Raw genomic sequence first — 20,634 nt, 5'->3', positions numbered from 1 at the left:
CACTGCAGATCTTTTAGCCATAGATGTTCAGTTGCTAAAGTTGTGGTCCTTTAATGGACCTGTCAATTGACAATCAAGAGCGATGCTTCCTCCTTTGTTAGAAAAATCTTTTGGTCTCAAGCAGTGGAAATTGTGCTCTGTATATGCTCAAACTGTCTGTGTGCATGGGTGATGGAGATCTATATGGGAAACCCAGTAAACAGTTATTTCAACACCTTGTGTGTGCATGTGCCTGTGTGTGCATAATGAAAGTTGTTCTGTAGTTTTACTGTTGCATGTATATCATGCAGTGACCATACGTAGTCAAGAGCTGAGAATACATGTATGAAAGCCATAGCTGGAGGAAATCTTACACAGTATCTATGACAAGTGGCTAGAATGATTGTTCTGTATTTGCCATCCCTGTCTGCTGCCATTCTTCTTAGGAGCTCAGAACAGAATTTTACCTGTAAAACAATATTTTGAGGTAGAGAGAGACATAGTTGCCTAAGACCACCTGGTAAATCTGATTCCCAGGAGCGTGGTTAATCTTGGATCTCCCTTTTTCAAATCTACAGTTCTAACCATTGTACTACACTGACTCAACAGTGGCGGGGAATAGATTTGAAAAATCTAAGCACCTGTGCAGGGGGCCGGGGGGGGGGGAGAGAACAGCAGTGTACACGTACTATGACTCTAAATTGCTTTCTGATTGGGAGGGATGAGGCTGGCTGGCATGAGGTGTTTTGCTGTTCTCAGCATGCACAACTTCATTGAGTACTGTGGAAAAAACATGGCTCCAAGAGAGCCAGGTACTGATGTGAAACAGAATATTTGGCCAGGTACATGAAAACAGATATTTTGTTTTCTTCAAAATCTTCTGCAAGCAGACTGGTAATATTTGTGAGCAAAGGCTCTCATGGAAATAACTTCCATTCATATTTTTTAAAGTGTGATGACGTGTTAAGTGCAGAGAAGGAGAAATAGTAATACCCATATGGCCTGCTGATGCTGAACTGAATGTTGCATTCATCATTGTGCTCTAGAGGGCAGACAGGGTAATCATTATGTCCCTGCACCTTTATGCAGAAAGCCCTACATCCCTCCCAGTCAGAATGGCATCAAGTTCAATGGGAGTTCTTACAGGAAGAAAAGCAGGGTAAATTTTTCTTTTCTCAATGACAACAGAACTATGAATAAGTTGTGCTGGAACAGTACTTTTAATTGCCAAGAGCTAGCCTATGGTTGGAAATTCTACTGGCAGGTACAGCCTTTGACTTATCTCTCTGACAAATATAATACAGGTGAGGATACAGAATTGTGGAAATTGTGCTTGTTTCTTTGACTAGTTGTTTGAGTAATTCTGCTAACCTCTGTTAATGTAAAAGTCAGTTCTTGCTGATCAGTAAGAGTCTTGGTGGTTTGGCAGCTTGCTGCAGAAGGCAATCAATCAAACAAATTTATGTTTTTCTTTTTCTCTCCCCTGTCAGTGGCAAAAAATAATGGAGCTCACTGCTATGTGATGGTCAAGTGTGTCTGCCTGTTCCTAATTGCATAAGTTCCATGTAATTAGTCTAAAAGTTTCTTATTTACCTTTTTTCTTTACCAGGATCTGATCTGTCTGGATCAACAGGAGACAGAGTACAAAGCATCACTCCATCTTGGATGTATTTCCTTTCTAGATTTCCCCCCTACTTCTTGCTAAAAAAAAGTTGGAACTTTGTTGCTAGGATGAGTGTAACCCAATTCCTCCAGCAAGGCTAGACAATTTGTAATTGCATACAACTAGACAAATTGTAATCCTTCCCAATTTGAATCTGCAGGTTTGTTTGAATAAATTCCAAATGGGTATCTGTGTTACTCTGTTGTAAGAAACATAAGAGTTCTGTGGCATCTTGAAGACTTCTCTTGATTTGAAATACACTCAAATTTATTAGGCTAATACTGCATGCCGTATTAAACCATTGCTTTCTGCAAAAGTTTGACTGTTGTTTTCTGAACATACGTTCTCTCTCAAGAAAGAGGAGGACACTCTGATAGACTGGATTCTTGTTCCACAATCCCTGGGGGCAGGAATTGATTGCACTTTCCACCCCCCCCCCTCAATCTTTTTCCTGCCTCTGCCTGAGAGAGCAGTGGATTTAGAAAGCTCCCCAAAATTTCCTTCTAGGAACTCTTTGGTTGCATTCTCCCCCCCTTTCCTAATTGTGTACCACCTTTCCCTTCCCCTCAAAAACTGAGATTAAAGTCAGATCTACCAATAACAGTTTACGTTCTAGACAGGTTAAAATATATTCCTTTCCCCCTAAGATAACAGTTTATAGAAGGTTCTAGTGGTAGAAGCCTCTGTGGCTAGTTTAGCATTGGAGTGGCTCTTCTGAAGGAGGGAGAAGGGACTCTTAAAGAATCTTTTCAAGTGACCACAAATGGATCACAATGGATGCCAGTATGATGGGTTGGGGAGCCCACTGCTTGTACAGGGGATTTGGTTTGATCAAGAAACTTGCCTCAGCATCAGTCTTTTGGAACTGTATGCAGTCAAACTGTATGTGAATAATCGGAGAGGCACCAAAGCTGGGAAATTACAGCAGGAAACAACCATCCTCATGTAATGGCAGAGCAGCATCTAGCCTCTCTCAGGGCAGAACACATCAGCACCCTACAAATGCTCAGTCGCACAAGGCTGAACCAGGGGGAGTGGTCCATAGCCTGCAAACACTCCAGTTCCTGGTTCAACATTTTGAACTATGTTGCACAGATCTTTTTGCCTCCACAATCAATAACAAAGACACCTAGATTCTTCTCAAGGCATCAGTATCAACAAGCAGAGCAAGTGGATGCTCTGATGACCTCATGGCCATTGGGCCTTCTAAATGCCTTTCCCCCTAATACTTTCCATTAAAGGTTCTGAACAAAATAGAAGGCAAAGCTGATTTGCCAGGCCCATATTGGCCCAGGAGACCATGGTTTTCTATCTGCCGAAATCACCACTTCAGCTTCCATGGGAACTTCCAATGTCATCCAGCATACTAACCCAGGGATCATCTGGACCTAGAGGGCATCTGACAGGATGGAGATTGAGCAGTGAGTGCTCATTGCACAGGGTTCAGATCATGATGACAGCCCAGAGAAGTTCAACTTCCAAAATTTACAACAGTTTCTTGGAAGGCCTTCATCAAATGGTGCAAGAGGAAACACCTGCAACAAGACACCTTGGACCTTCCTCAGATATTTTCTTTCTTACAGGATGGAGTTTCTCAGGGTCTAAGAGCAAGTACTTTTAATTGCCAGGTACGTACTTTGAGAACTATAGTTCTCTCAGTTTGTGATGTACCACTTTCCAGGCAGACAGCAGTGAAGAGATTTCTGAAGGGAGTCACTTTATCTCAGCCTCCTACAGTGCTCAGGTTTCCTACTTGGAGCTCCACACTGTGCTTCAGGCTCTGACTAATCTTCTATTTGAGCAAAGATTCCCTAAAATCCCTTACCCTAAATGTAATTTCCCTGGTAGCAGTTACATCAGCATGGCAGACCTTGGAGATAAGATGCTCTTTCTGTCAGAAAAGTGGTCCTGTGCACAGAATCATACCTTCATATTCAAGGTCAACACACCTTGTCAAGCCTCACAGGAAATATATTTGCCATCCTGCCTAAAACCTTCTCATCCTATAAGGAAGAATTGGCACTCACTGGGCTTTTGTCCAGTGGTTTGCTTTTAAATCAGAAAAACTAAACCATTTAGGAAACTGGATTCCATTTTTGTGGTCTTTCATCCACTAGTCAAGGGAAAAAAGGGTTACTCTAAGCAGGTGGCTAAAGAACTGTAGCTCTTTGGCATATGACTCCCATATCTTTCAAACTTCAGAAGGGATCATGCCACATTCAGTGGGAAATGCTTCCACATCAGCAGCATTTGACACAGATGCATCTGTTGCAGACATATGCAAGGCCACTACCTGGGCATCAGTGTCAACATTTATCAGGCACTACAAGATTGACTTCCTTGCCATGGCTGAGGCAGCATTTGGGTGGAGAGCCTGACAGCAGGTAGTTTATTCTGTTTTCTCAGTGACTGGCAGTCACTCTTTCCCTCCTTTAGATTAGCTTTGTAACATCTCAAGCATATCCGGGTGTGTTCCTCTCCCTTGAGAGAGAATGGAACGTTGGACTTACCATGAAGGTTCCTTCTTCTCAAAGACACTCTGGACCTACTGTACTCGGAGGGTCTCTTTTCAGCCTTTTATGCTTTCCTAAAGGGTCACTGACTGCCAGTCTTGATGTTCATCATTTTTCCCTCTGTTCTTGCAGTTTGTCTTTACCCGTGGTTCATTTTCATAAAGTTTATAAAGGTTCTGTAGGCCTTGTTGTCTGCTTTATTTGTTTGAACCACATTGTGGACAGTTGTTAGCTGTGGAAATCTCCAGAATGAGGAGCAGGCTCTCCCCCCATCTCCAGAGATGGAAAGTGCAGTCAATTTCCTGCCTCCAGGAATTGTGGGAAGAGGAACCCTAGTATATCAGAGTGTTCTCCTTCCCCTCAAGATAAAGGAAACCTCACGGTAAGTTCAATGTTCCATGCTGCAAATCAAAACTCATATGAAGCTTCCACAATCTGCAAATTCACTACTACAGTAAAAGTGATCACTTCACTTACTCCTTGTTTTGTCAGGTGGACCCAAGACAGACACCAAAATTTGGAGACAGCTCAGTTTTCTGGCCAGTGCATTGCTGAGGAACTGCAATTGAATGCATTTTGCGGGATTCATCCAGAATAGCTGGGGATGTGTGAGGTGTCCTTCATTGCTTATGTAACTAGGGATTGTGTGATCAAGTGGTCAAGCACTTTCAACCTCTGAGAATATTCTTACTTCATTTATAATGTAGGCTGCAGTGTGGGGAAGAAGCATCAAGAAACAGTTGCTAAAGCAATGTTTTAAGCTGGTCGTCTTATCACACTAAAAATTCCATGTACTATTTAACTTCCAGTAGAAGGGCAATACTGAGACTAGTAGCACTTCAGTACTGCTCCACAACCAGAAAAGTAACAGATTTCTCATGTGTGCGGTAGCAATAGAAAACAACGTTTTCAGGTTATAGACTACCATGCACTTTTCCCATAAGTTTGCAGGCTGTTACTGGAACTGTGAATGTGATAATCTTGCTTTAGGGGATCAGTCTATCATAAATGTAAGCTTTCCATATTCATAGTTATGGGCGGGGTGGGGGGGAACCCCAGGGTCTTAAAAGGATTTGTTTTGTTTTTCTTTGTTAGCCATTTTGCTTCTAATCAGGCAGTCCAGTATTTTAATATGCATAACATTCTGAGGATATTTAATAAAGATCACAATTTCTGTTAACTAACAAAAACAGGAAAATCATTTAACCTTGGGAAACTACCTTGGCTATTTTGCTACCTGAAGTCAAAAGGTGTGCAAAGATACTATTTTCTGCAATGTTCTCTCTGCAGATAGCAGCGATTAAAGCCTGATTTCTTTTAAACCCACATTTTTATATTAAGACCAATTAATCACTACTTTCATTCATAAACAAAAAACTGAAAATTTGGTGGCAGAATATATGAAAAGCATAAGAAACTAAAAATCAGATAAAAGACTCACATGCATTTAGCAATTCTAAAAACCATGATACAAAAAAAAGAATAGGAATCATTAAGAGTTAATGATACTAATGCTGGTAGAGGGTCCTTTTGTTGGAAGTATCCAACAGTAAAGAGGGAACTCCAGGGCTTTTTTTGAACAGAAATGCACAGGATTGCAATTCCAGCTGGCTTGGTATCAGGGGTGTGTGGCTTAATATGCAAATTAGTTCCTGCTAGGTCTCTCCCCCCACAAAAGCCCTGTGCAAAACAATGGTGATGTCAGGGGATGTGGCCTAATATGCATATGAGTTCCTGCTGGACTTTTTCCTACGAAAAAAGCCCTGGTTACATCTAACATAGCAGTTGTTTCCTGGATATCAAATATTGTTACAAAAGACAAAATAAACTTTTTGGAGGCTCATGTTCAGAAAGGATAGTTGCGGAAGTTTAGCATTACATGATCATGTGAACTGGATATGCAAGTTAGTTATAATGCCCAGTTGGCTAAACTAGATACACATGCCTCATTCTGTGTGAGAGTGAGTGAGATGAATAACCTGTAGCTGTCATTACACATTTATTTCACTTTTCTTTTTAAAGCAAGAATGGAAGCAGGCTAGAACATACAGGCAGAGACAGCATGCCAGCATATGGTATTGCTTTTTGCTACAGTCCAATCAGGCAGTGTGGTTCTGGGTATGTGATGCTGTTGGGATGAAATCATCACCGGAGTGTGGGGGATCTGCTAAATTTTTGGCCTCTGGAAAACTCCAGTAGAGTTCGTTCCCCAAGTGTGATGGAAGTAGCAGAACCACTGTTCTTTGCACCCAAAATATAGGAGGTGGGGGAAATATAGAGAAATAGGAGGTCAGGAGGGTCCCTCCTTGCTGTTTTTGCAGAAGACTGGCTTCTCAGAGCAGAGCTCATGGGAATGAAGACTCTTATCAGACACCTGCATGTGTGGGCTGTGGTTTCCTTCAGTTGCTGGGAAGTAGGAGGGTCTATAGGACCTTTTCTGCACATGATAATTTCCGGTTGAGTGGGCATATTCTCAGTGCATGGCTTGAATAACACATATCTTTTATTTGGAATATAGATGTAAGTGGGCTGAAGGCAATGCTTCTGGATCATTTGAATCCTCATGCAGGACTTGCATGAAATTATCAGACTTGTAGGGGAAAACTGGGGTGGGGCTGGGGCTTAAGGATGCCTTGTTCAAATGCATACAAAAGTAGGTAAAACACACACATTCCTAGAGATACCTGTAACAAAGGTGTTGTCTTGCAAAATCCCAAGTATAAACCATATATTATAGTCCCCCCCCCACCCCATTTTTCCCCCTTCTTCTGTGCAGTCAGGAAAAAGAGGTAGGGCATGTTACATTCGTTTGCAAATGAAAGTTACAGCCAGTATTAAAAATCTTGTTGTGTGTAATGTTTTTAGGGGAATAATCTTACATTCGAAGTCATCTTCGTTTAGGTAAATATGGGTATGTATGTACACAAATGCAGAGATGCACGCTATTAATAACACAAATGCGCAGTGTGTCTCAGACACACTTCTTGCCCCCATCTTCTCCATTAGCTCCAGAAGCTGGATTCCCAAGGGGTTGCTGAATGCACTAGGAATACCGTTTCTCCTGCCAGCTCCTTCCCAGGGGAGCAGTGTAGTCCAATCCAGCCTGGCTTTCAGTCCCTGCTGGGACTCTGCTTTGTTAAATAGATAGCTCTCAATGGAATAGGTATTTTTCCATCTTCCCATGCTTGATTCCCCAGCCCTGGGTGGCTGGGCCTAAGCAGGAAGGAGTGTTTAGCAGGTTTTAATCTGGGTTTTGCAGATCCTGCTGCTCCTCACTAGCACTAGTGGTAATGATAGATAACACTTCCCAATAAGCTTAGGTTTTAAAAACTGTCTTGCCTCCAATCGAAAAATAATGTTCAGCAACAAAGTCTTAAACATAGGCCAGGTTTTAACTCTTTAGACTATCATATTGGCCCCAACTGAAGTTTATTTTTTGTTTTCAACTGTAATTTCTCCATATTAGAGACAATTAAATATACGATTAGGAGTTTGCTTGCTGTGGAAATGAATTATGCTCTCAGTAAAGGAAATAGCACCAGGAAAGGTGCAACCCAGTTGCAGTCCAGCTTCTGAAAGGGATGCTGGTCTAACCCTGAAAGGAGCAAAGTTTGGGAGTCTTTGCAGATGAGAGAGGTTGGCCAGCAGAAAGTATGTGGGCAGTGTCCCATGATATCTCAAAAGCTGGAGAGATGTGGTCTCAGGAATTCTAGATGTCATGGCTTCAGTGCTTAGTATAGCTCTTTTCTCATTCCTGTGATGAATGAAAGATGAATTTGTTGTGTAAAATAATTGATACTGCTTAATTTAAACAAGTTACAAAATTTAGTTTTGGTGATACACAACACTGGGAGTTTTTTTAGCACAGAGTATACAACAGGGGAGGCAGTCCCCAGCACCTTTGTCAACAGTGGCAGTCTAGACAGTTTTGCTACACAACCAGGGCCAGATCTTCATCCCAGCAACTGAGGCACTGGCAGCACTATAGAGGCCAGCAGTGTGGGAGAAGGCAACAGGCATGCCTTATGCTTGCCACCATCTCCCAGACCTGCACACCCACCACTCTGCCCAAAGCAGATCCCTAAGATGCTGGCAGTGCAGCTGGGGCTTGGACAGCATCAAGTGTATCTGGCTAAGTACAACCCTCATCTTCCCCCACCCTGCTCTATTCTGTCTGCTTGCACACTAACATCTTTACAAGTAGATGTGTTTTGGGCACTTGAGCCAAAAGGTTGCTATCCCTGGTATCCACAGTCTTGATTAAATGGTGCAACAAGCAAAGAACAGGATGAATTAAACTACTTCAGTCCCCTCCAGGCTAAAGATGCCTGCAGGGCAATGAAAAGATCTGCACAACCACCAGCCGAGTCCAAGGCAAATCCCTGGGTAAGGAGGGTGGGTAAAAATGGCTTTTGTGATTCTGTTTCTAGGAACAATGTCACATCAGCAATCTGCCCATAAACGGAATTGCGTTTTGCAACTTAATAGAATCCACCTGGAGCTTATAGTTGCCTGTAGCTGTGTCCCCTGCCTGAAGCCCTGTTATAGGAAGAACCATGTGACAGGGGAAATAAGCTGAGATGTACCCACAGCAAGAGGATGCATAATGGATTTGAGGAAAGCAGTGTAGAAGCTGCATGGGAAAACTTGTTGAGCAAGAGTAGGCGATCTAAAGACAGTGGAATCTTTGCCTTTAGGGCTAGCAGGGAGATGATAAGGGGCCCTAGCTTGACAGGGTCCGAAGGGAGCTCCAACTGCCTAAAACGCTGACAGGAAGCACCTGTTCTGCTGTGGGCTTTGACATGCACAGGTTCACCCTGACTTACTATGTCAAAAAGTCCTTGAGTCTACCTTGAAGATGGATATTTCACCCCACCAACCACTGTCAGAACTCATTGGCTGTTGAGTGTGAAGATTTGGCAAGCAATCCTATGCCCTCTTCTTTTTTCTCTGGAGATAATTGCTGACTTGGTTTTCATAGGGCTTTCAGCCAGGGATCTTATAACACATGGCTGGGAAATTAAATCCAACCTGCATCCTTCATGTTTCCTAAGATATCATAACCCATTACTATTCCAATCTCAGTGAGTGGACATGGGGGGGGGGGGTGCTTGCAAAGAGGCTTGAATTTCTGAACAGCTGTGTCTCTTTGCAAGGGGAAGCGCTCCTTGTCTGAGAGTGACATCCGCTGCCACGTGGTTGGATCAATGGCCATAAAGCTGTGTCTATGTGATTTATAACTCCCAGAACACCTATGCTAGCTGTACAGAGCACAGTGAAGGGCTGGTGAACTAGGACATATAAAAGGGCTGGGGAAAGAGCTACAAGGGCAGCAGGGGGATGGGTTGTGGGGTTTTTTTTACTGCTGGACTCCTTGTTAGTGCAGAATGGGGGGGCTGTCGCAAAATCTTGCTTTGGAGACTGAATGGGACTTCCGCCAGCTGCATCCCAGTCCCACTTCAGCATTCATCCAATGCCTCTTTAATTATTAACTCAACCATAACCAGAACTAGCTGGAGTTGCTGCCTCTCTATGGGGCTGCTCTAGAGAGCTTTGGCTAGGGATATACTGCCAAGATTGTACTACTATCACATGACCAATGTAATGTGCATCCCAGGGCACATTTTTTCCTCCCAATGGCTGCTGAGAATACGTTTCCTGTTCTGGACCTGAAAGAAAGGCACAAACCTTGTCAGTGCCACTTGGAAATGCAAAAGCTACCTGAAGGCTTGCTAAGCCTGCATTACCAAGCATTCTTTAGTCTCCCCAAAAACCTATAGAAAAATTTCCAGGCTAGATCAGACTTCAGCCTCAGTTTTTTAATAATGGCTTAACTCCCAAGAGCTGGGGACAATTTCCACCCACGCACCAAGCAAATAGAGAGATACATTTCTTGTCTTATTTTTTGAGACCTATTGCATTGTAGATGTTTTCTGTCTTTAATATATTGATGCTGGAGTGGTATTGGGTGGAGCAGTGAAACACAAAATACATTCATACCAAAAAAAAGCCAGTATATTCCACTGGACTGATGGATGTACTTCATTCATCCCATTTCTGTCATGGAAAAACTGATTTTGTAAGCCTGTCACACAGGGATGAGTGGGCAAACACAAAACAACCTATAATGATCAGTTCCTTCCAATTTTTAATTTTCTAGTAGTCAGTTCTTGCAGAGCAAAAAGCTTTTGAGGAATATTAGAACTTAGGTCCACTTAGGTATCATCTTCTTGCAATACTTGTGGACTTGATGTGATAAGTGTGATAAGCTTGCCTTTCTGTGCCCAGAATTTTCAGAATAAGTCTCTGCTGAATAGTGGAACATAATAGGGGGACCTATAGCCAGAGCAGCTGGACACATCAAATGACTGTACCTCTGCCAGGAACAAAGCCCCATGAATGCACTACGCTCTGTAACGTGCAGCATTTACCCAGGTAAACCCAAAGATGTGACATCTGGAAGCCTTTTCAACTAAAATCACCTGCTGCTGCAACTAGAATGCTGGGATGTGTTTATTTTTGTGACTTTAACATTGAAATGGCCAGGGAGAGAAAGTATAACCAATGTTGCCTTGCGGGGGGGATGGGATTTTTGTAGTGTGTGTGTGCTTGCACATGCATCTGGAAGTCATGGCAACTTCTAGTGACTGACTCCTATTGGGGGCCTGGAGGATATTGAGAGAGGTGCCTGAATAACATCTGCCCCTGTCCTCCCAACTGCTAGTCTTCTAAGGAGCTCTCCCATCCAAGTCCTTGCCAGAGTCTCCCTGCTTAGCTTCAGAGATCTGATGAAATTGAGCTTGCCCGGGCTATCCAGGTCAGGGCTAACTAATGCAGCTTTTATTTATTATGCTGCAACATGGTGGTCTAGTTATGAGACTGAGCATCTGGGAATTTGATAATGGCTATAGCTTTAAATCTCATGGTTAACTTCCTGCCTATTCTGTCTACTGTTGAATTCACCAGGCTGAACTCCACAGTTCAGATGAGGCTTCTCTATAGGCACATGAAATGTTCATATCAAATTTTTCAGTTTCCCATTGCACTAGAAAAGGGGTGGCCAAACTGTTGCTTGGGAGCCACATGTGGATTTTCACACATATTGTGTGGCTTTCAAAGTCCCCATCATCCCACTGGCTGGCTTGGAGAAGACATTTGTCTCTTTAAATGCCTTCTCCAAGCTAAGCCAGCAGCTTGGAGAACACATTTAAAGTTAAAGTTGCTTTCTTTCCACCTCTCTCTCCCCCAATCCATTTTCCTTCCTTCCTTGTGGCTCTCAGGCATCTGACGTTTATGTCTTGCGGTTCTCAAACATCTGGCATTTATTTTGCGACTCTCGCGTTAAGCAAGTTTGGCCACCCCTGCACTAGAAACTGGAGGGTTACCCAGTAAAAGGAATAAGAATCTGAAACTGGTGTGTGTGTGTGTCATGAGTGCATCACCAGCTATAAGAGTGCCAGAACCTGAAAAATTAATTATAGAGGCTAGATTTCTATGTTAATTCATTATAGAACTCCTGTAAAGCATCTGAAACTGGTCCCTGCTAGAGATAAGATACTGAATCAGAAATACTGATTAAAGTAGCTGATTCTGTTCTTAAATAACCCAGATCCAAATCTCCTAGCTGGTCCCTTATTGGAACCTGCTGTGTCTTGGGTAGTTTGTGACCTGAATTCTGTGGCTGAAATCCTGATAATTAGATCTGCTCCTGTTTTCTACGCCATTCCCTGAAGCAGAGCCTCTTTTTGTCCCAGTAGTAGTTTGTTAGCTAAACTGCATGTATAATAATGGTATTTCAGTGCATAATCCAAGTGCCATCTCCCAGTTGCAGTTACCAAGGCAAGCTGCTTGGAGTATGCAGAGTATGTTCTGCATGGTTCTTCCTTTCCTTACCTGCTCAAATGAGTAGGTGGCATTTTAAATGTCATGGTTGTTTATTTAGAGAATGGGACAATTCTGATTCAAGCTTCTAGTGCATTTAGGGTAATGCTACTCTTCTGGTTATCCCTTATACATTTTGAAGGCTTTGTTCATCACAATTAAAAGTGGAAATCTAGCTTTAGAAATTGGACACATTCCCTGAAGAGGCAGCATCCAAAAAATCTAGCACTTGAAAAAGCTACTGGTGTTCTGGAACAGTTGTGAATCTATAGAGTACACATGTGCACACTTTTCTCTACCCACAAAAGTGCCTCATGCTATGTTTTGTATTGTTGATGCTTTTCTGGTGGTCTCAAAAACATGGTTATTTGCTGGAGAATTTAAAAACAAAAACCTCACCAAAAATGTAGTTATACAAACTGAATTTGCGTGGGTACACAATTCAACAAAATCCTGAAGAAAAATATCCATCAGTTCTTATTTGCTAGAATTGTTTACAGTTCCACAGAACACTGAATGGCCATAAAACAGATACTGAAAACTCTGTAGTGTCCACATTTCTTGACTTTTCAGCATTTTATCAATTTACATCTATACCCCACGTTTCTCTCCAGTATGGATCCAAAGCAGTTTACAACATTTCCTCTTTTTCATTTCATCCTCACAACAGGAAGCCTGTGAGGTAGGTTGGGCTGAGAGAGATTAACTGCCCCTAGGTCACCCAAGTAAGCTTCCATGGCAGAGTGAGGATTTGTACCTAGGTCTCCCAGATACTAGCCTGATACTCTTAACCCCTACAGAACACTGGTTCAGTCTGTCTTGCCCTCCGTGTTTCTCTGCACCCTTACTGTGGGACTCATGACATTTACTGATTGTTTTGATTTCTCCAGCTCATGGGATTGGTGAGGCATTTTCCCCCACCCCATGGTTCCACATAAAAATTATCTCTAGAAGAAAAATCTAATCCCCAGGAACCCAAGAATCAGATAGCAATGGAAAACCCTCAAATTTAGGATTTTAAATTGGCTGTTATGATTTGTAATAAATAAGACATCCTTTATTTCAGGCCAGATGTACAAGGTTGTATCCCAGGTCAGCGCTCTACCGGCGTAGGGTGCAAACATGGTGATCTTAGATCAATGCTATGTAAATATTATAGAAAGACTCAATCTATAACTCCGTTTCTTAACTGAGAGATGAGATTGTTCAAGCATGTCTCTGTCAGTCTCACTTCCAACTCCAAACTTCAGCCTATTCCTATTCTGGATGTTTGTGATAATTTAGAAATAAGTCAAAGATATCAGAACATGTTTCAATGTACTCTCTTGGAATATTCCCAGTCTGGACCCTAGATCAGGTTTGCCAGCCATGTTCCCAACAGTGGCTCAGTGTTGTTAACAGCTACATGGCATGAAAATATTCAGAAGAAGCCATGCAACTTTCACCACACACAAAGATTCTCTAGTTGAATTTCTGACTACCATGCAACAGAACTTCTGGTAACTGAACTTCATGCAACAGTTAGAATTTATGGTAGCCTGGAGAGGAGACTACTGAGAGGTGATATTATCACCATCTTCAAGTACTTGAAGGGCTATCATATAGAGGATGGTGCAGAACTGTTTTCTGTTGCCCTGGAAGGTCAGACCAGAACCAACAGTTTGAAATTAAATCAAAAGAGTTAGGAAGAACGTCCTGACACTGAGCAGTTTCTTAGTGGAACAGGCTTCCTCAGGAGGTGGTAGGCTCTCCTTCCTTGGAGGTTTTTAAACAGAGGCTAGATGGCCATCTGACAGCAATGCTGATTTTGTGAATTAGGCAGATCATGAGAAGGAGGGCAGGAAGGGCTTAGTTCTTGTGACCCTTTCTTACGCGCCCAGGGAATGCCGACTGATTCTTTGGGGTCAGTCAGCAATTTTTCTCCAGGCCAATTTGGTAAGGGATCCTGGAGGTTTCTGCCATCTTCTGGGCATGGAGCAGGGGTCACTGGGGATGTATGTGGGGGGAAGGTATTTGGGATGTTCCTGCATTGTGCAAGGGGTTGGACTAGATGACACTGGAGGTCCCTTCCAACTCTATGATTCCAGGGAAGAGATGGCAACCTCCATCCTGAATGCAGGCCCAAGGCCAAGGTTGATGAACTAGGGCACAAATATTGCCTTACCAAAGAAGAAAGGCAGACTAGTCCTGTCATGCATGTTTAGAAAAGACCCTGCCTCACAACATATCCAGGGACTGGATGATCCTCAGATGCCTCTTAACACCAAGAAATCTGTTTACAACCAGCACACTTTGGCCTTTTATAAACCACATCCTTCAAAGCAGCAGGAGGTGGAATGCTTAAATACCAGTTTGCTGCAATTCTTTCCCTTCATATATATTTTGATTAGTGCTGGTTTCTGTTATTAATCTAAAAAAACAACAAAAACAAGCCCCAGCCAGATTCTATGCATCCTTATTTGAAAGAGAGTCTCACTTCAGTTGAATTCTTCTTCTAGGTATTATGATCATAACAGTTTTTTTAAAATGCTTGTTTTCACCCTATTCAATACATTTCTGACCCCCCTCCCAATTTAATTATCACTATCTGAGCTCTAGACTTGCGCAGAACTAACGGATAAAATCTCCCATCATAACAAAGTTTCATTCAGATTTGCCCCCCCCCCCCCCCAATCTTCTGGCAAAAAGCGTTTTTGAAAGCTTTCATTCTCGCAGAACAGTTCAAAACCCCGTTTAGCCCGGGGAACTGGCGTCTGCTGGAGCAGCCCGAGAGCCACTCATGATGGAAGGAGGCCTGGTCCTTCCTTACAGGTCTCCTCCTCCTTCAGCAGCTCTGTTTGATGAGGATGGCCGGCATCGCCTCCCGCCAGAGCCTTCTGTCCCCTCGTCTTTCCGGCTGCCTCGCATCCCCTTTCCCTCCCTGGGATTTACCTCTCTCTGTCTGGGTCTGTCTCTCCCTTTTGTTTTTCTCAGGCTAGGCTTGGCAGATCCCTCCCTCTTTCATGCGATCACAGCAGCCCCTGGAGCGGAGTGGGGGGGGGAGAAGTAGGAGGGGGGAAAGAAAGGCCTCCTCCTCCTTGGATAGCTTCTGGGCCTCTTTCTGAAAGGCACGGGGAGGTGCGTGTGTGTACGCGAGAGCGAGCGTGTGTGCAATAGCAGAGCCTCCTCCATACCCCAACAGAGGGCCTGAGACAGCAGCAGGAGCAGCCATTGTTCAGGGAAAACCTTGCAAACAAAGGACGGGCTTCCTCTTTTTCGCTGAAGCCTTCCTGTTTCTTCTCGCTGCCGTTCGCTCAGCTAGGCCTCTCGGCGGCTCCCTTCCTCCCCTCCTGGCTCGTCCAGTTGCAGCCCGGCTCCTGCCTTTTATTATTTTCATTTTAAACTTTTCCCCTCTCCATGGCTGGGTGGGAGTAAGGCATCCTCCGGCAGGGATGTTCTGAGTTCCTGTCCTGCATTTTCCCACTCCCCCCCTCCCCACACCCCAACCTCCGCACAAGAGCGGCGCTCCGGCAGTTCTCCCCAGGTAAGTCTCCAGGTCGCCTCTCGCAGTCAGATCAAGTTTGGGGAGATCCGGGAGTCCTGGTTGCCAGGGAAGGTCCGTGGCAGTTAAGAGGCGGTGGTGGCAGCGGCTTTCAGTGGCTTAGCCATGGGCTCTTGGATGCGGGGGGCGAAGGGGTGGTGAGAGATCGGGGCAGGTTTGTGATGCTAGCAACTGTCTGGATAGAAAGGCGACGCTTAACTCCAAAGTGTGCATGGGGACGGCTGCTCAGGCTTGGATGGGGGAGAAAAAAAGAATCTCCTGGTGATGAACTTACCATTTCTCGCCTTTTCAGTTTCCCCCCTCCCCTCGCCCCGCATCTTCCGTATGGTAGTGGTGCCGGGCTCCGGGTTTTTCCTTAACTAGCTTATTAAGAAAAGGGGTCTAAGGGAAGTTCGGTGGGAGCAACCCAAAAGCCAAGCCCAAAAGTTTCCGTTGAGCTGCACGCTTTGTTCCGAGGCCTTTGATGCGCGAGGTGTCCAGTGTGCAGAGGATAGGAGAGACCTCTGAGCTCACAGCTTGCAAGCTGGGAATTGTAGGACCTTGGAAAAGAGCGGTGGAAATAGGTTCAAGAGGTGGGAGGGTAGGTCCCTGGCGAGGTGCAGCACTAGGGGTCGCAGTGTGTGTGTTGTGGTCGCTGCGTTCTTCCGGAGACTGTTCATCTCTCGCTGTCAGTCTGCACTTGCGACAGCTTCTATTGGCTTAAGGACCAACCCCCCCCCCCCCCTCCTTTGCCGCCCACCAGTTTCATTCTGTGAACAAAAATAGTTTACAGAATAGCCTGCGCTGGTCAGAGAACTCCTTTCCCTGGAAACCCCATTGCAAGTTTTTCCAGTTCCCACTCTGCTCTGCTAGGCTAGAACTGGACTGAGGGGGTGGAGGGTGGAGCTTGTCTCCTTTAGAAGGTATCTGTTGGAGTGGTAGCTAGGCTGGTTGAAGGCTCTTTCACTTCAGCTAAATCTCCTGCTCTTACCAGTCTTCCTTCCCCAGCAGATTTTTCTAAGTTTGGATTAATTTGAACTGAATTGTTGGGCTCATTAAGGGGCCTTGAATAAGCACAGATACTATTTTAATCTATGCCATTATAGTTCTTAATATCTTTCAGTCCTGGCATTCTTTGCAGCATTGACTTACCTTTAAGGATGACTTAAATACGTATATGTTGGGAATGTACAATTCCTTCAGCTTGAAGTGTTAACATTTTGGTTGGTAGAAAGTGCCATCAAGTCACAGCAGACTTATGGTGATCCTGTGGGGTTTTCCAGGCAAGAGATGTTTCAGAGGTGGTTTGCCATTGCCTGCCTCTGGGTCATGACCCTGGTATTCCTTGGAGGTCTCCTACCCAAATATTAGCTAGGGCTGACCCTGCTTAACTTCCAAAATCTGACTAGATAAGGCTAACCTGCGTTATCAAGATCAGGGCATTGACACTTTGCACCCTCCTATATTCACTGATATCGTTCCATGCAGGGGAGCTCAGATATTGGCTACTCCTGAATACCTGACTGATTGATTTAGGCCATCATAAAGGGGAGGGGGTATTAGATCTATTAAGGAGTACCACTCACCTGGATTCAGTTTTAAACCCAGGTCTAAGTTGTTTGTGGGGCAAGTAGTGGTACTTAAACTAGTTCTGTATGGTTGTCTGTATATCTTAATGTATGTTGAAGCTTCTTCAAGAAAAGTAGAGCACCATTTCCTTACAGAGTCTTGCCTCAAGCTGGCTGTGTGTGAAAATGTTAACACTTCATTTGATGTGCAAGGGCTCCACTAGAGAACTTGAATTTCCAGTCTAGTACCTCCCTTTGCTTCTTGCCCAGAATAGTCATTTGTAAAAACCAACAGTTAGGAGAGGGAACTATTCTAGTTTGAGGATTTGACTGGGATCTCTACAGAATTTTAAGCTTGATGGTCCTGCCTTCCAGTTTTTATGCCTGGTCTTTTGAGCAAACGTTGACAGCATATAACAAGAATGTCTGAATCTTTGTGCACAAAGTTATCACATTTTGAGAAAGGGAAGGCAATAGGATTGGAGTAAAATAGTTTTCCTGGAATATCTGTTGATTGGCTGTTGTATACAAAAACTACCCACCATCTGCCCCTCGAAGCCCAGATTTCCCTGTCTGGGTTTGAAGATGGGATGTCTGATCCAGTGCTCTAAAGCAATAGTGACAGTCTCAGGCATGATGTTGTGCTGGATCAGCAGCGGGAAAGGTCAGTAGCAGAATAAAACCTAGTAAAGTGGGTAGGTTAACAGTCAATCCCATCAACTTGTTTATCACTCCACTTATTTGGAATGGCCTAGCTTCTCCTATCTTAATCATATTGCTGGATAACTGCTTGATTTGGAGATGTATGATGACAAAGCACCTACCTCACAGTGTTTCCAAAGATAATATCTGTTCACTTCTATGCTATCCCATTCCTGGAAGCAGCAATGAAAAAGTCTTCCAATGACTGATATCTCTAACGTAACTATTTGCTGGGAAGTAGTGTATGAGTGCTGTGTCTCACTTGGGATTGCTGTGTCTCACTTGGGATTCACTTTAATCATTGTCAAGAGAATAGAGCAGACTCATAAAATACCCTAAAGCTTAAACGTAAAAAATATGAAATGCACAACTACATAATCAAGTCCTAGGCTTATTCCCTGGGCTTTGGCAGGATTGTCAAAGAGCACCTTAAAATCTCCCACCTCATCAGCCTGTGAGTGAATCCTTTAACGTTTAAGTCCATCAAACCTACCTTAATATAATAAATATTACACACGGCGATAGATAGATACTGAAATATAAGATTTGTCTGTTGCACCGGTAAGATCGTAATTTTTTTGTAAGTTTCTTAATTTTGCAACAAGTGGTTGGAATGCTTTGAATCTGGAGCTATCATTTAAAACTGGGTTTTATTGTGGCTTCATTGTGCTAGCTAAACACCACAACCTGGATAAGCACAGGGGCCTGTCTTTTCCAGTGTCTTACCTAATAGGGCCTGATGTTTCAGAGGACAGTGCAAAACCATTAGTGTTTAAGCGTTGCTTATATGTTCCCAAGACAAATGTCTTCCTTGCTCTCTTACAGCATCATCACCTTTCTCTTACATTCTGTAGCTTTTGGAAACTGATCTAATGGCAATGTGGCTTTTCATTGTGCTTCTTTATTTGGAATTTGAATGCCACAGCAGAGAGTCCTAGCCCGGACTCTGCAGGCCCTTGGCATTAGATTTAAAGCCTGCCACCCACTCTCTGAAGCACTGTGCTGGTGCCAGCCCGTGGGGGCTCATGGTTACACAGCACTTTGCTGATCAAGCTGACAAGTACCATTTAAAAAGCATGCAAGTCATACTTCATTCCCTCTACATCTTTGCCAAAGCCTTCAAGCTATATTGAAGAATATGTTCTATTGGTTTTGTTAAATGTCTACTTTTCTTTTTGTAGATTATACTCACAGCCAAGTTATTCAAGAGTTAATTCTCTGAGAATTTGTGTTAGCTTTGGATGCACAATTAACTGGCATTGGGACTATTAAAAAAGGATATGCATTGTTCAAAAAAGGAATTTGTCAATTTATTCTACAGTAAGATATGTGCGCTCCATCTGGTAATGCAGATGGTGCATCTTATGCTGAGAAGAGATCTGCAAGTTTCCTTTTCAGACGTTACTCCAGAAACATAAATGACCTTCCCTCATATATGAAATGCTGTAAATACCAAAAAGCTCTGTGTCTTATGGTTTCAATGGATTTTGAAATGGCTAAAATGAAGCAGATATTTAGAGTTATTCAGTTGAAGCACATTAGCACTGTAAACTCTGTAGCTCCTAACCTCTGCTTTCCTAGTGTCCTTAAGCATCCACATATTAAGATGTTTATGGGGTCAGAAGTATCCTTTTAAGACCATAAGTTCAGTGATTCTCAGCTCTCCACAGCTCAGAGTCTAACCCAGAACTTTCCACTATAACAGCACTATAAATGTAATTGAAATGGTAGTTTGGTGTTTTTTGAAACCTATCTATATTTAATAATGATGTGTGGCCTCCATCTGTGGATATTAAATTTGCAGACCAGAGCCACATCAACACTTAACAGGTTTTTCTTGAAACCTTAAAAACAAATTGGGGGTTTAGATTTCCCCTTCAACCGAGGCCAGGAGTTATGTGGGGCTTGGTGGGTCTGGCAGCTGATTTTGGGACCTGTACAGGTTTGCTGTGATCATCAGCAGTAGAAGGTGCCTCGGCAGAGCTCATCAGTGGTGATTGGGGGCAGAGGAGTGCAAGAATCCTTGCCTTCCCAAGACAGCAACCAAGGAGTCTTGTGGAGAGGTGTGGCATCCTCACCCCGTCCCCCAGCTGATGAGGGAACTGGACCTGGCAATGATGGGGGAAGGATCCCTGCAAATATCACAGGTCCCCAGTTGCGGTGTCTTCAATTGGGATATGTGTGTCTGTTACAACAAAGAAAAATGCTAGTTGTATGGCATATTTTGGATTGTAGCTAATCAATTCCAAGTATTTGCTTATAACAGTCAACAAACTATGTCTCTTCAGATAATAATCCTCTCAGATGGTAAAAATCTTTTGTGCTAAGGTAGCACAGGTTGTAATAGTTTGCAACTCTCCAGCAAGTTTGGGGTATATTTGCAGTTTTTCGTACAGAAAACAAAGGCATATGCTAAGTTAGAATGCATTTCAAGTCCTTAAATCAGTAGAATATGTTTAGGTTTGACTGGGAAAGTATTGCATATAATTAATCTGTTCCTAAAATTTCCCCTCTTTTTTTGGTTCTGGCTTCAGAAATTCCCCTTGACTTCAAACATTTCTGGAAATGTTGCAGCTCTGCCTAGGACCCTCATATCTTGAAGAACCATCTCCACCCAGTAGTAGTTCTGGTAGGCAATCTGTTGGTCTGAAGCAATAGAACAAAGTTTGAGTCCAATGACACCTGTAAGACCAACAGAGTTTTAATTCTGGGTATAAGTTTTCTGTGCATACCTTACCTATATGTAAGTCTTGAGGAAAACTGTTTCAATGTATCTGAAGAATACACTGCATGCACACAAAAGCTTAT

General features: G+C 43.4%; 1 protein-coding gene across 3 annotated transcripts in view; it reads left to right on the top strand.

The window, feature by feature from the left end:
- The window catches only part of LDB1 (LIM domain binding 1), a 62,965-nt gene that overhangs the window by 12,716 nt on the left and 29,615 nt on the right, over positions 1-20,634 (top strand). The window contains exon 1 of one of the 3 annotated variants that reach the window (XM_060241828.1): positions 15,541-15,559. The exons of the other annotated variants lie outside the window; for them this stretch is intronic. The gene's annotated coding sequence lies outside the window, so the exon portion shown is untranslated. Of the gene's footprint in view, positions 1-15,540; positions 15,560-20,634 lie in introns of those variants that run through there. 3 annotated transcript variants of the gene reach the window in all.

The sequence above is a fragment of the Heteronotia binoei genome, chromosome 6 (assembly GCF_032191835.1).
Source record: "Heteronotia binoei isolate CCM8104 ecotype False Entrance Well chromosome 6, APGP_CSIRO_Hbin_v1, whole genome shotgun sequence".
NCBI classification, from domain to species: Eukaryota; Metazoa; Chordata; class Lepidosauria; order Squamata; family Gekkonidae; genus Heteronotia; species Heteronotia binoei.
Note: the sequence above shows the minus strand (reverse complement) of the source record. Positions and strands in the feature narration are given on the sequence as shown.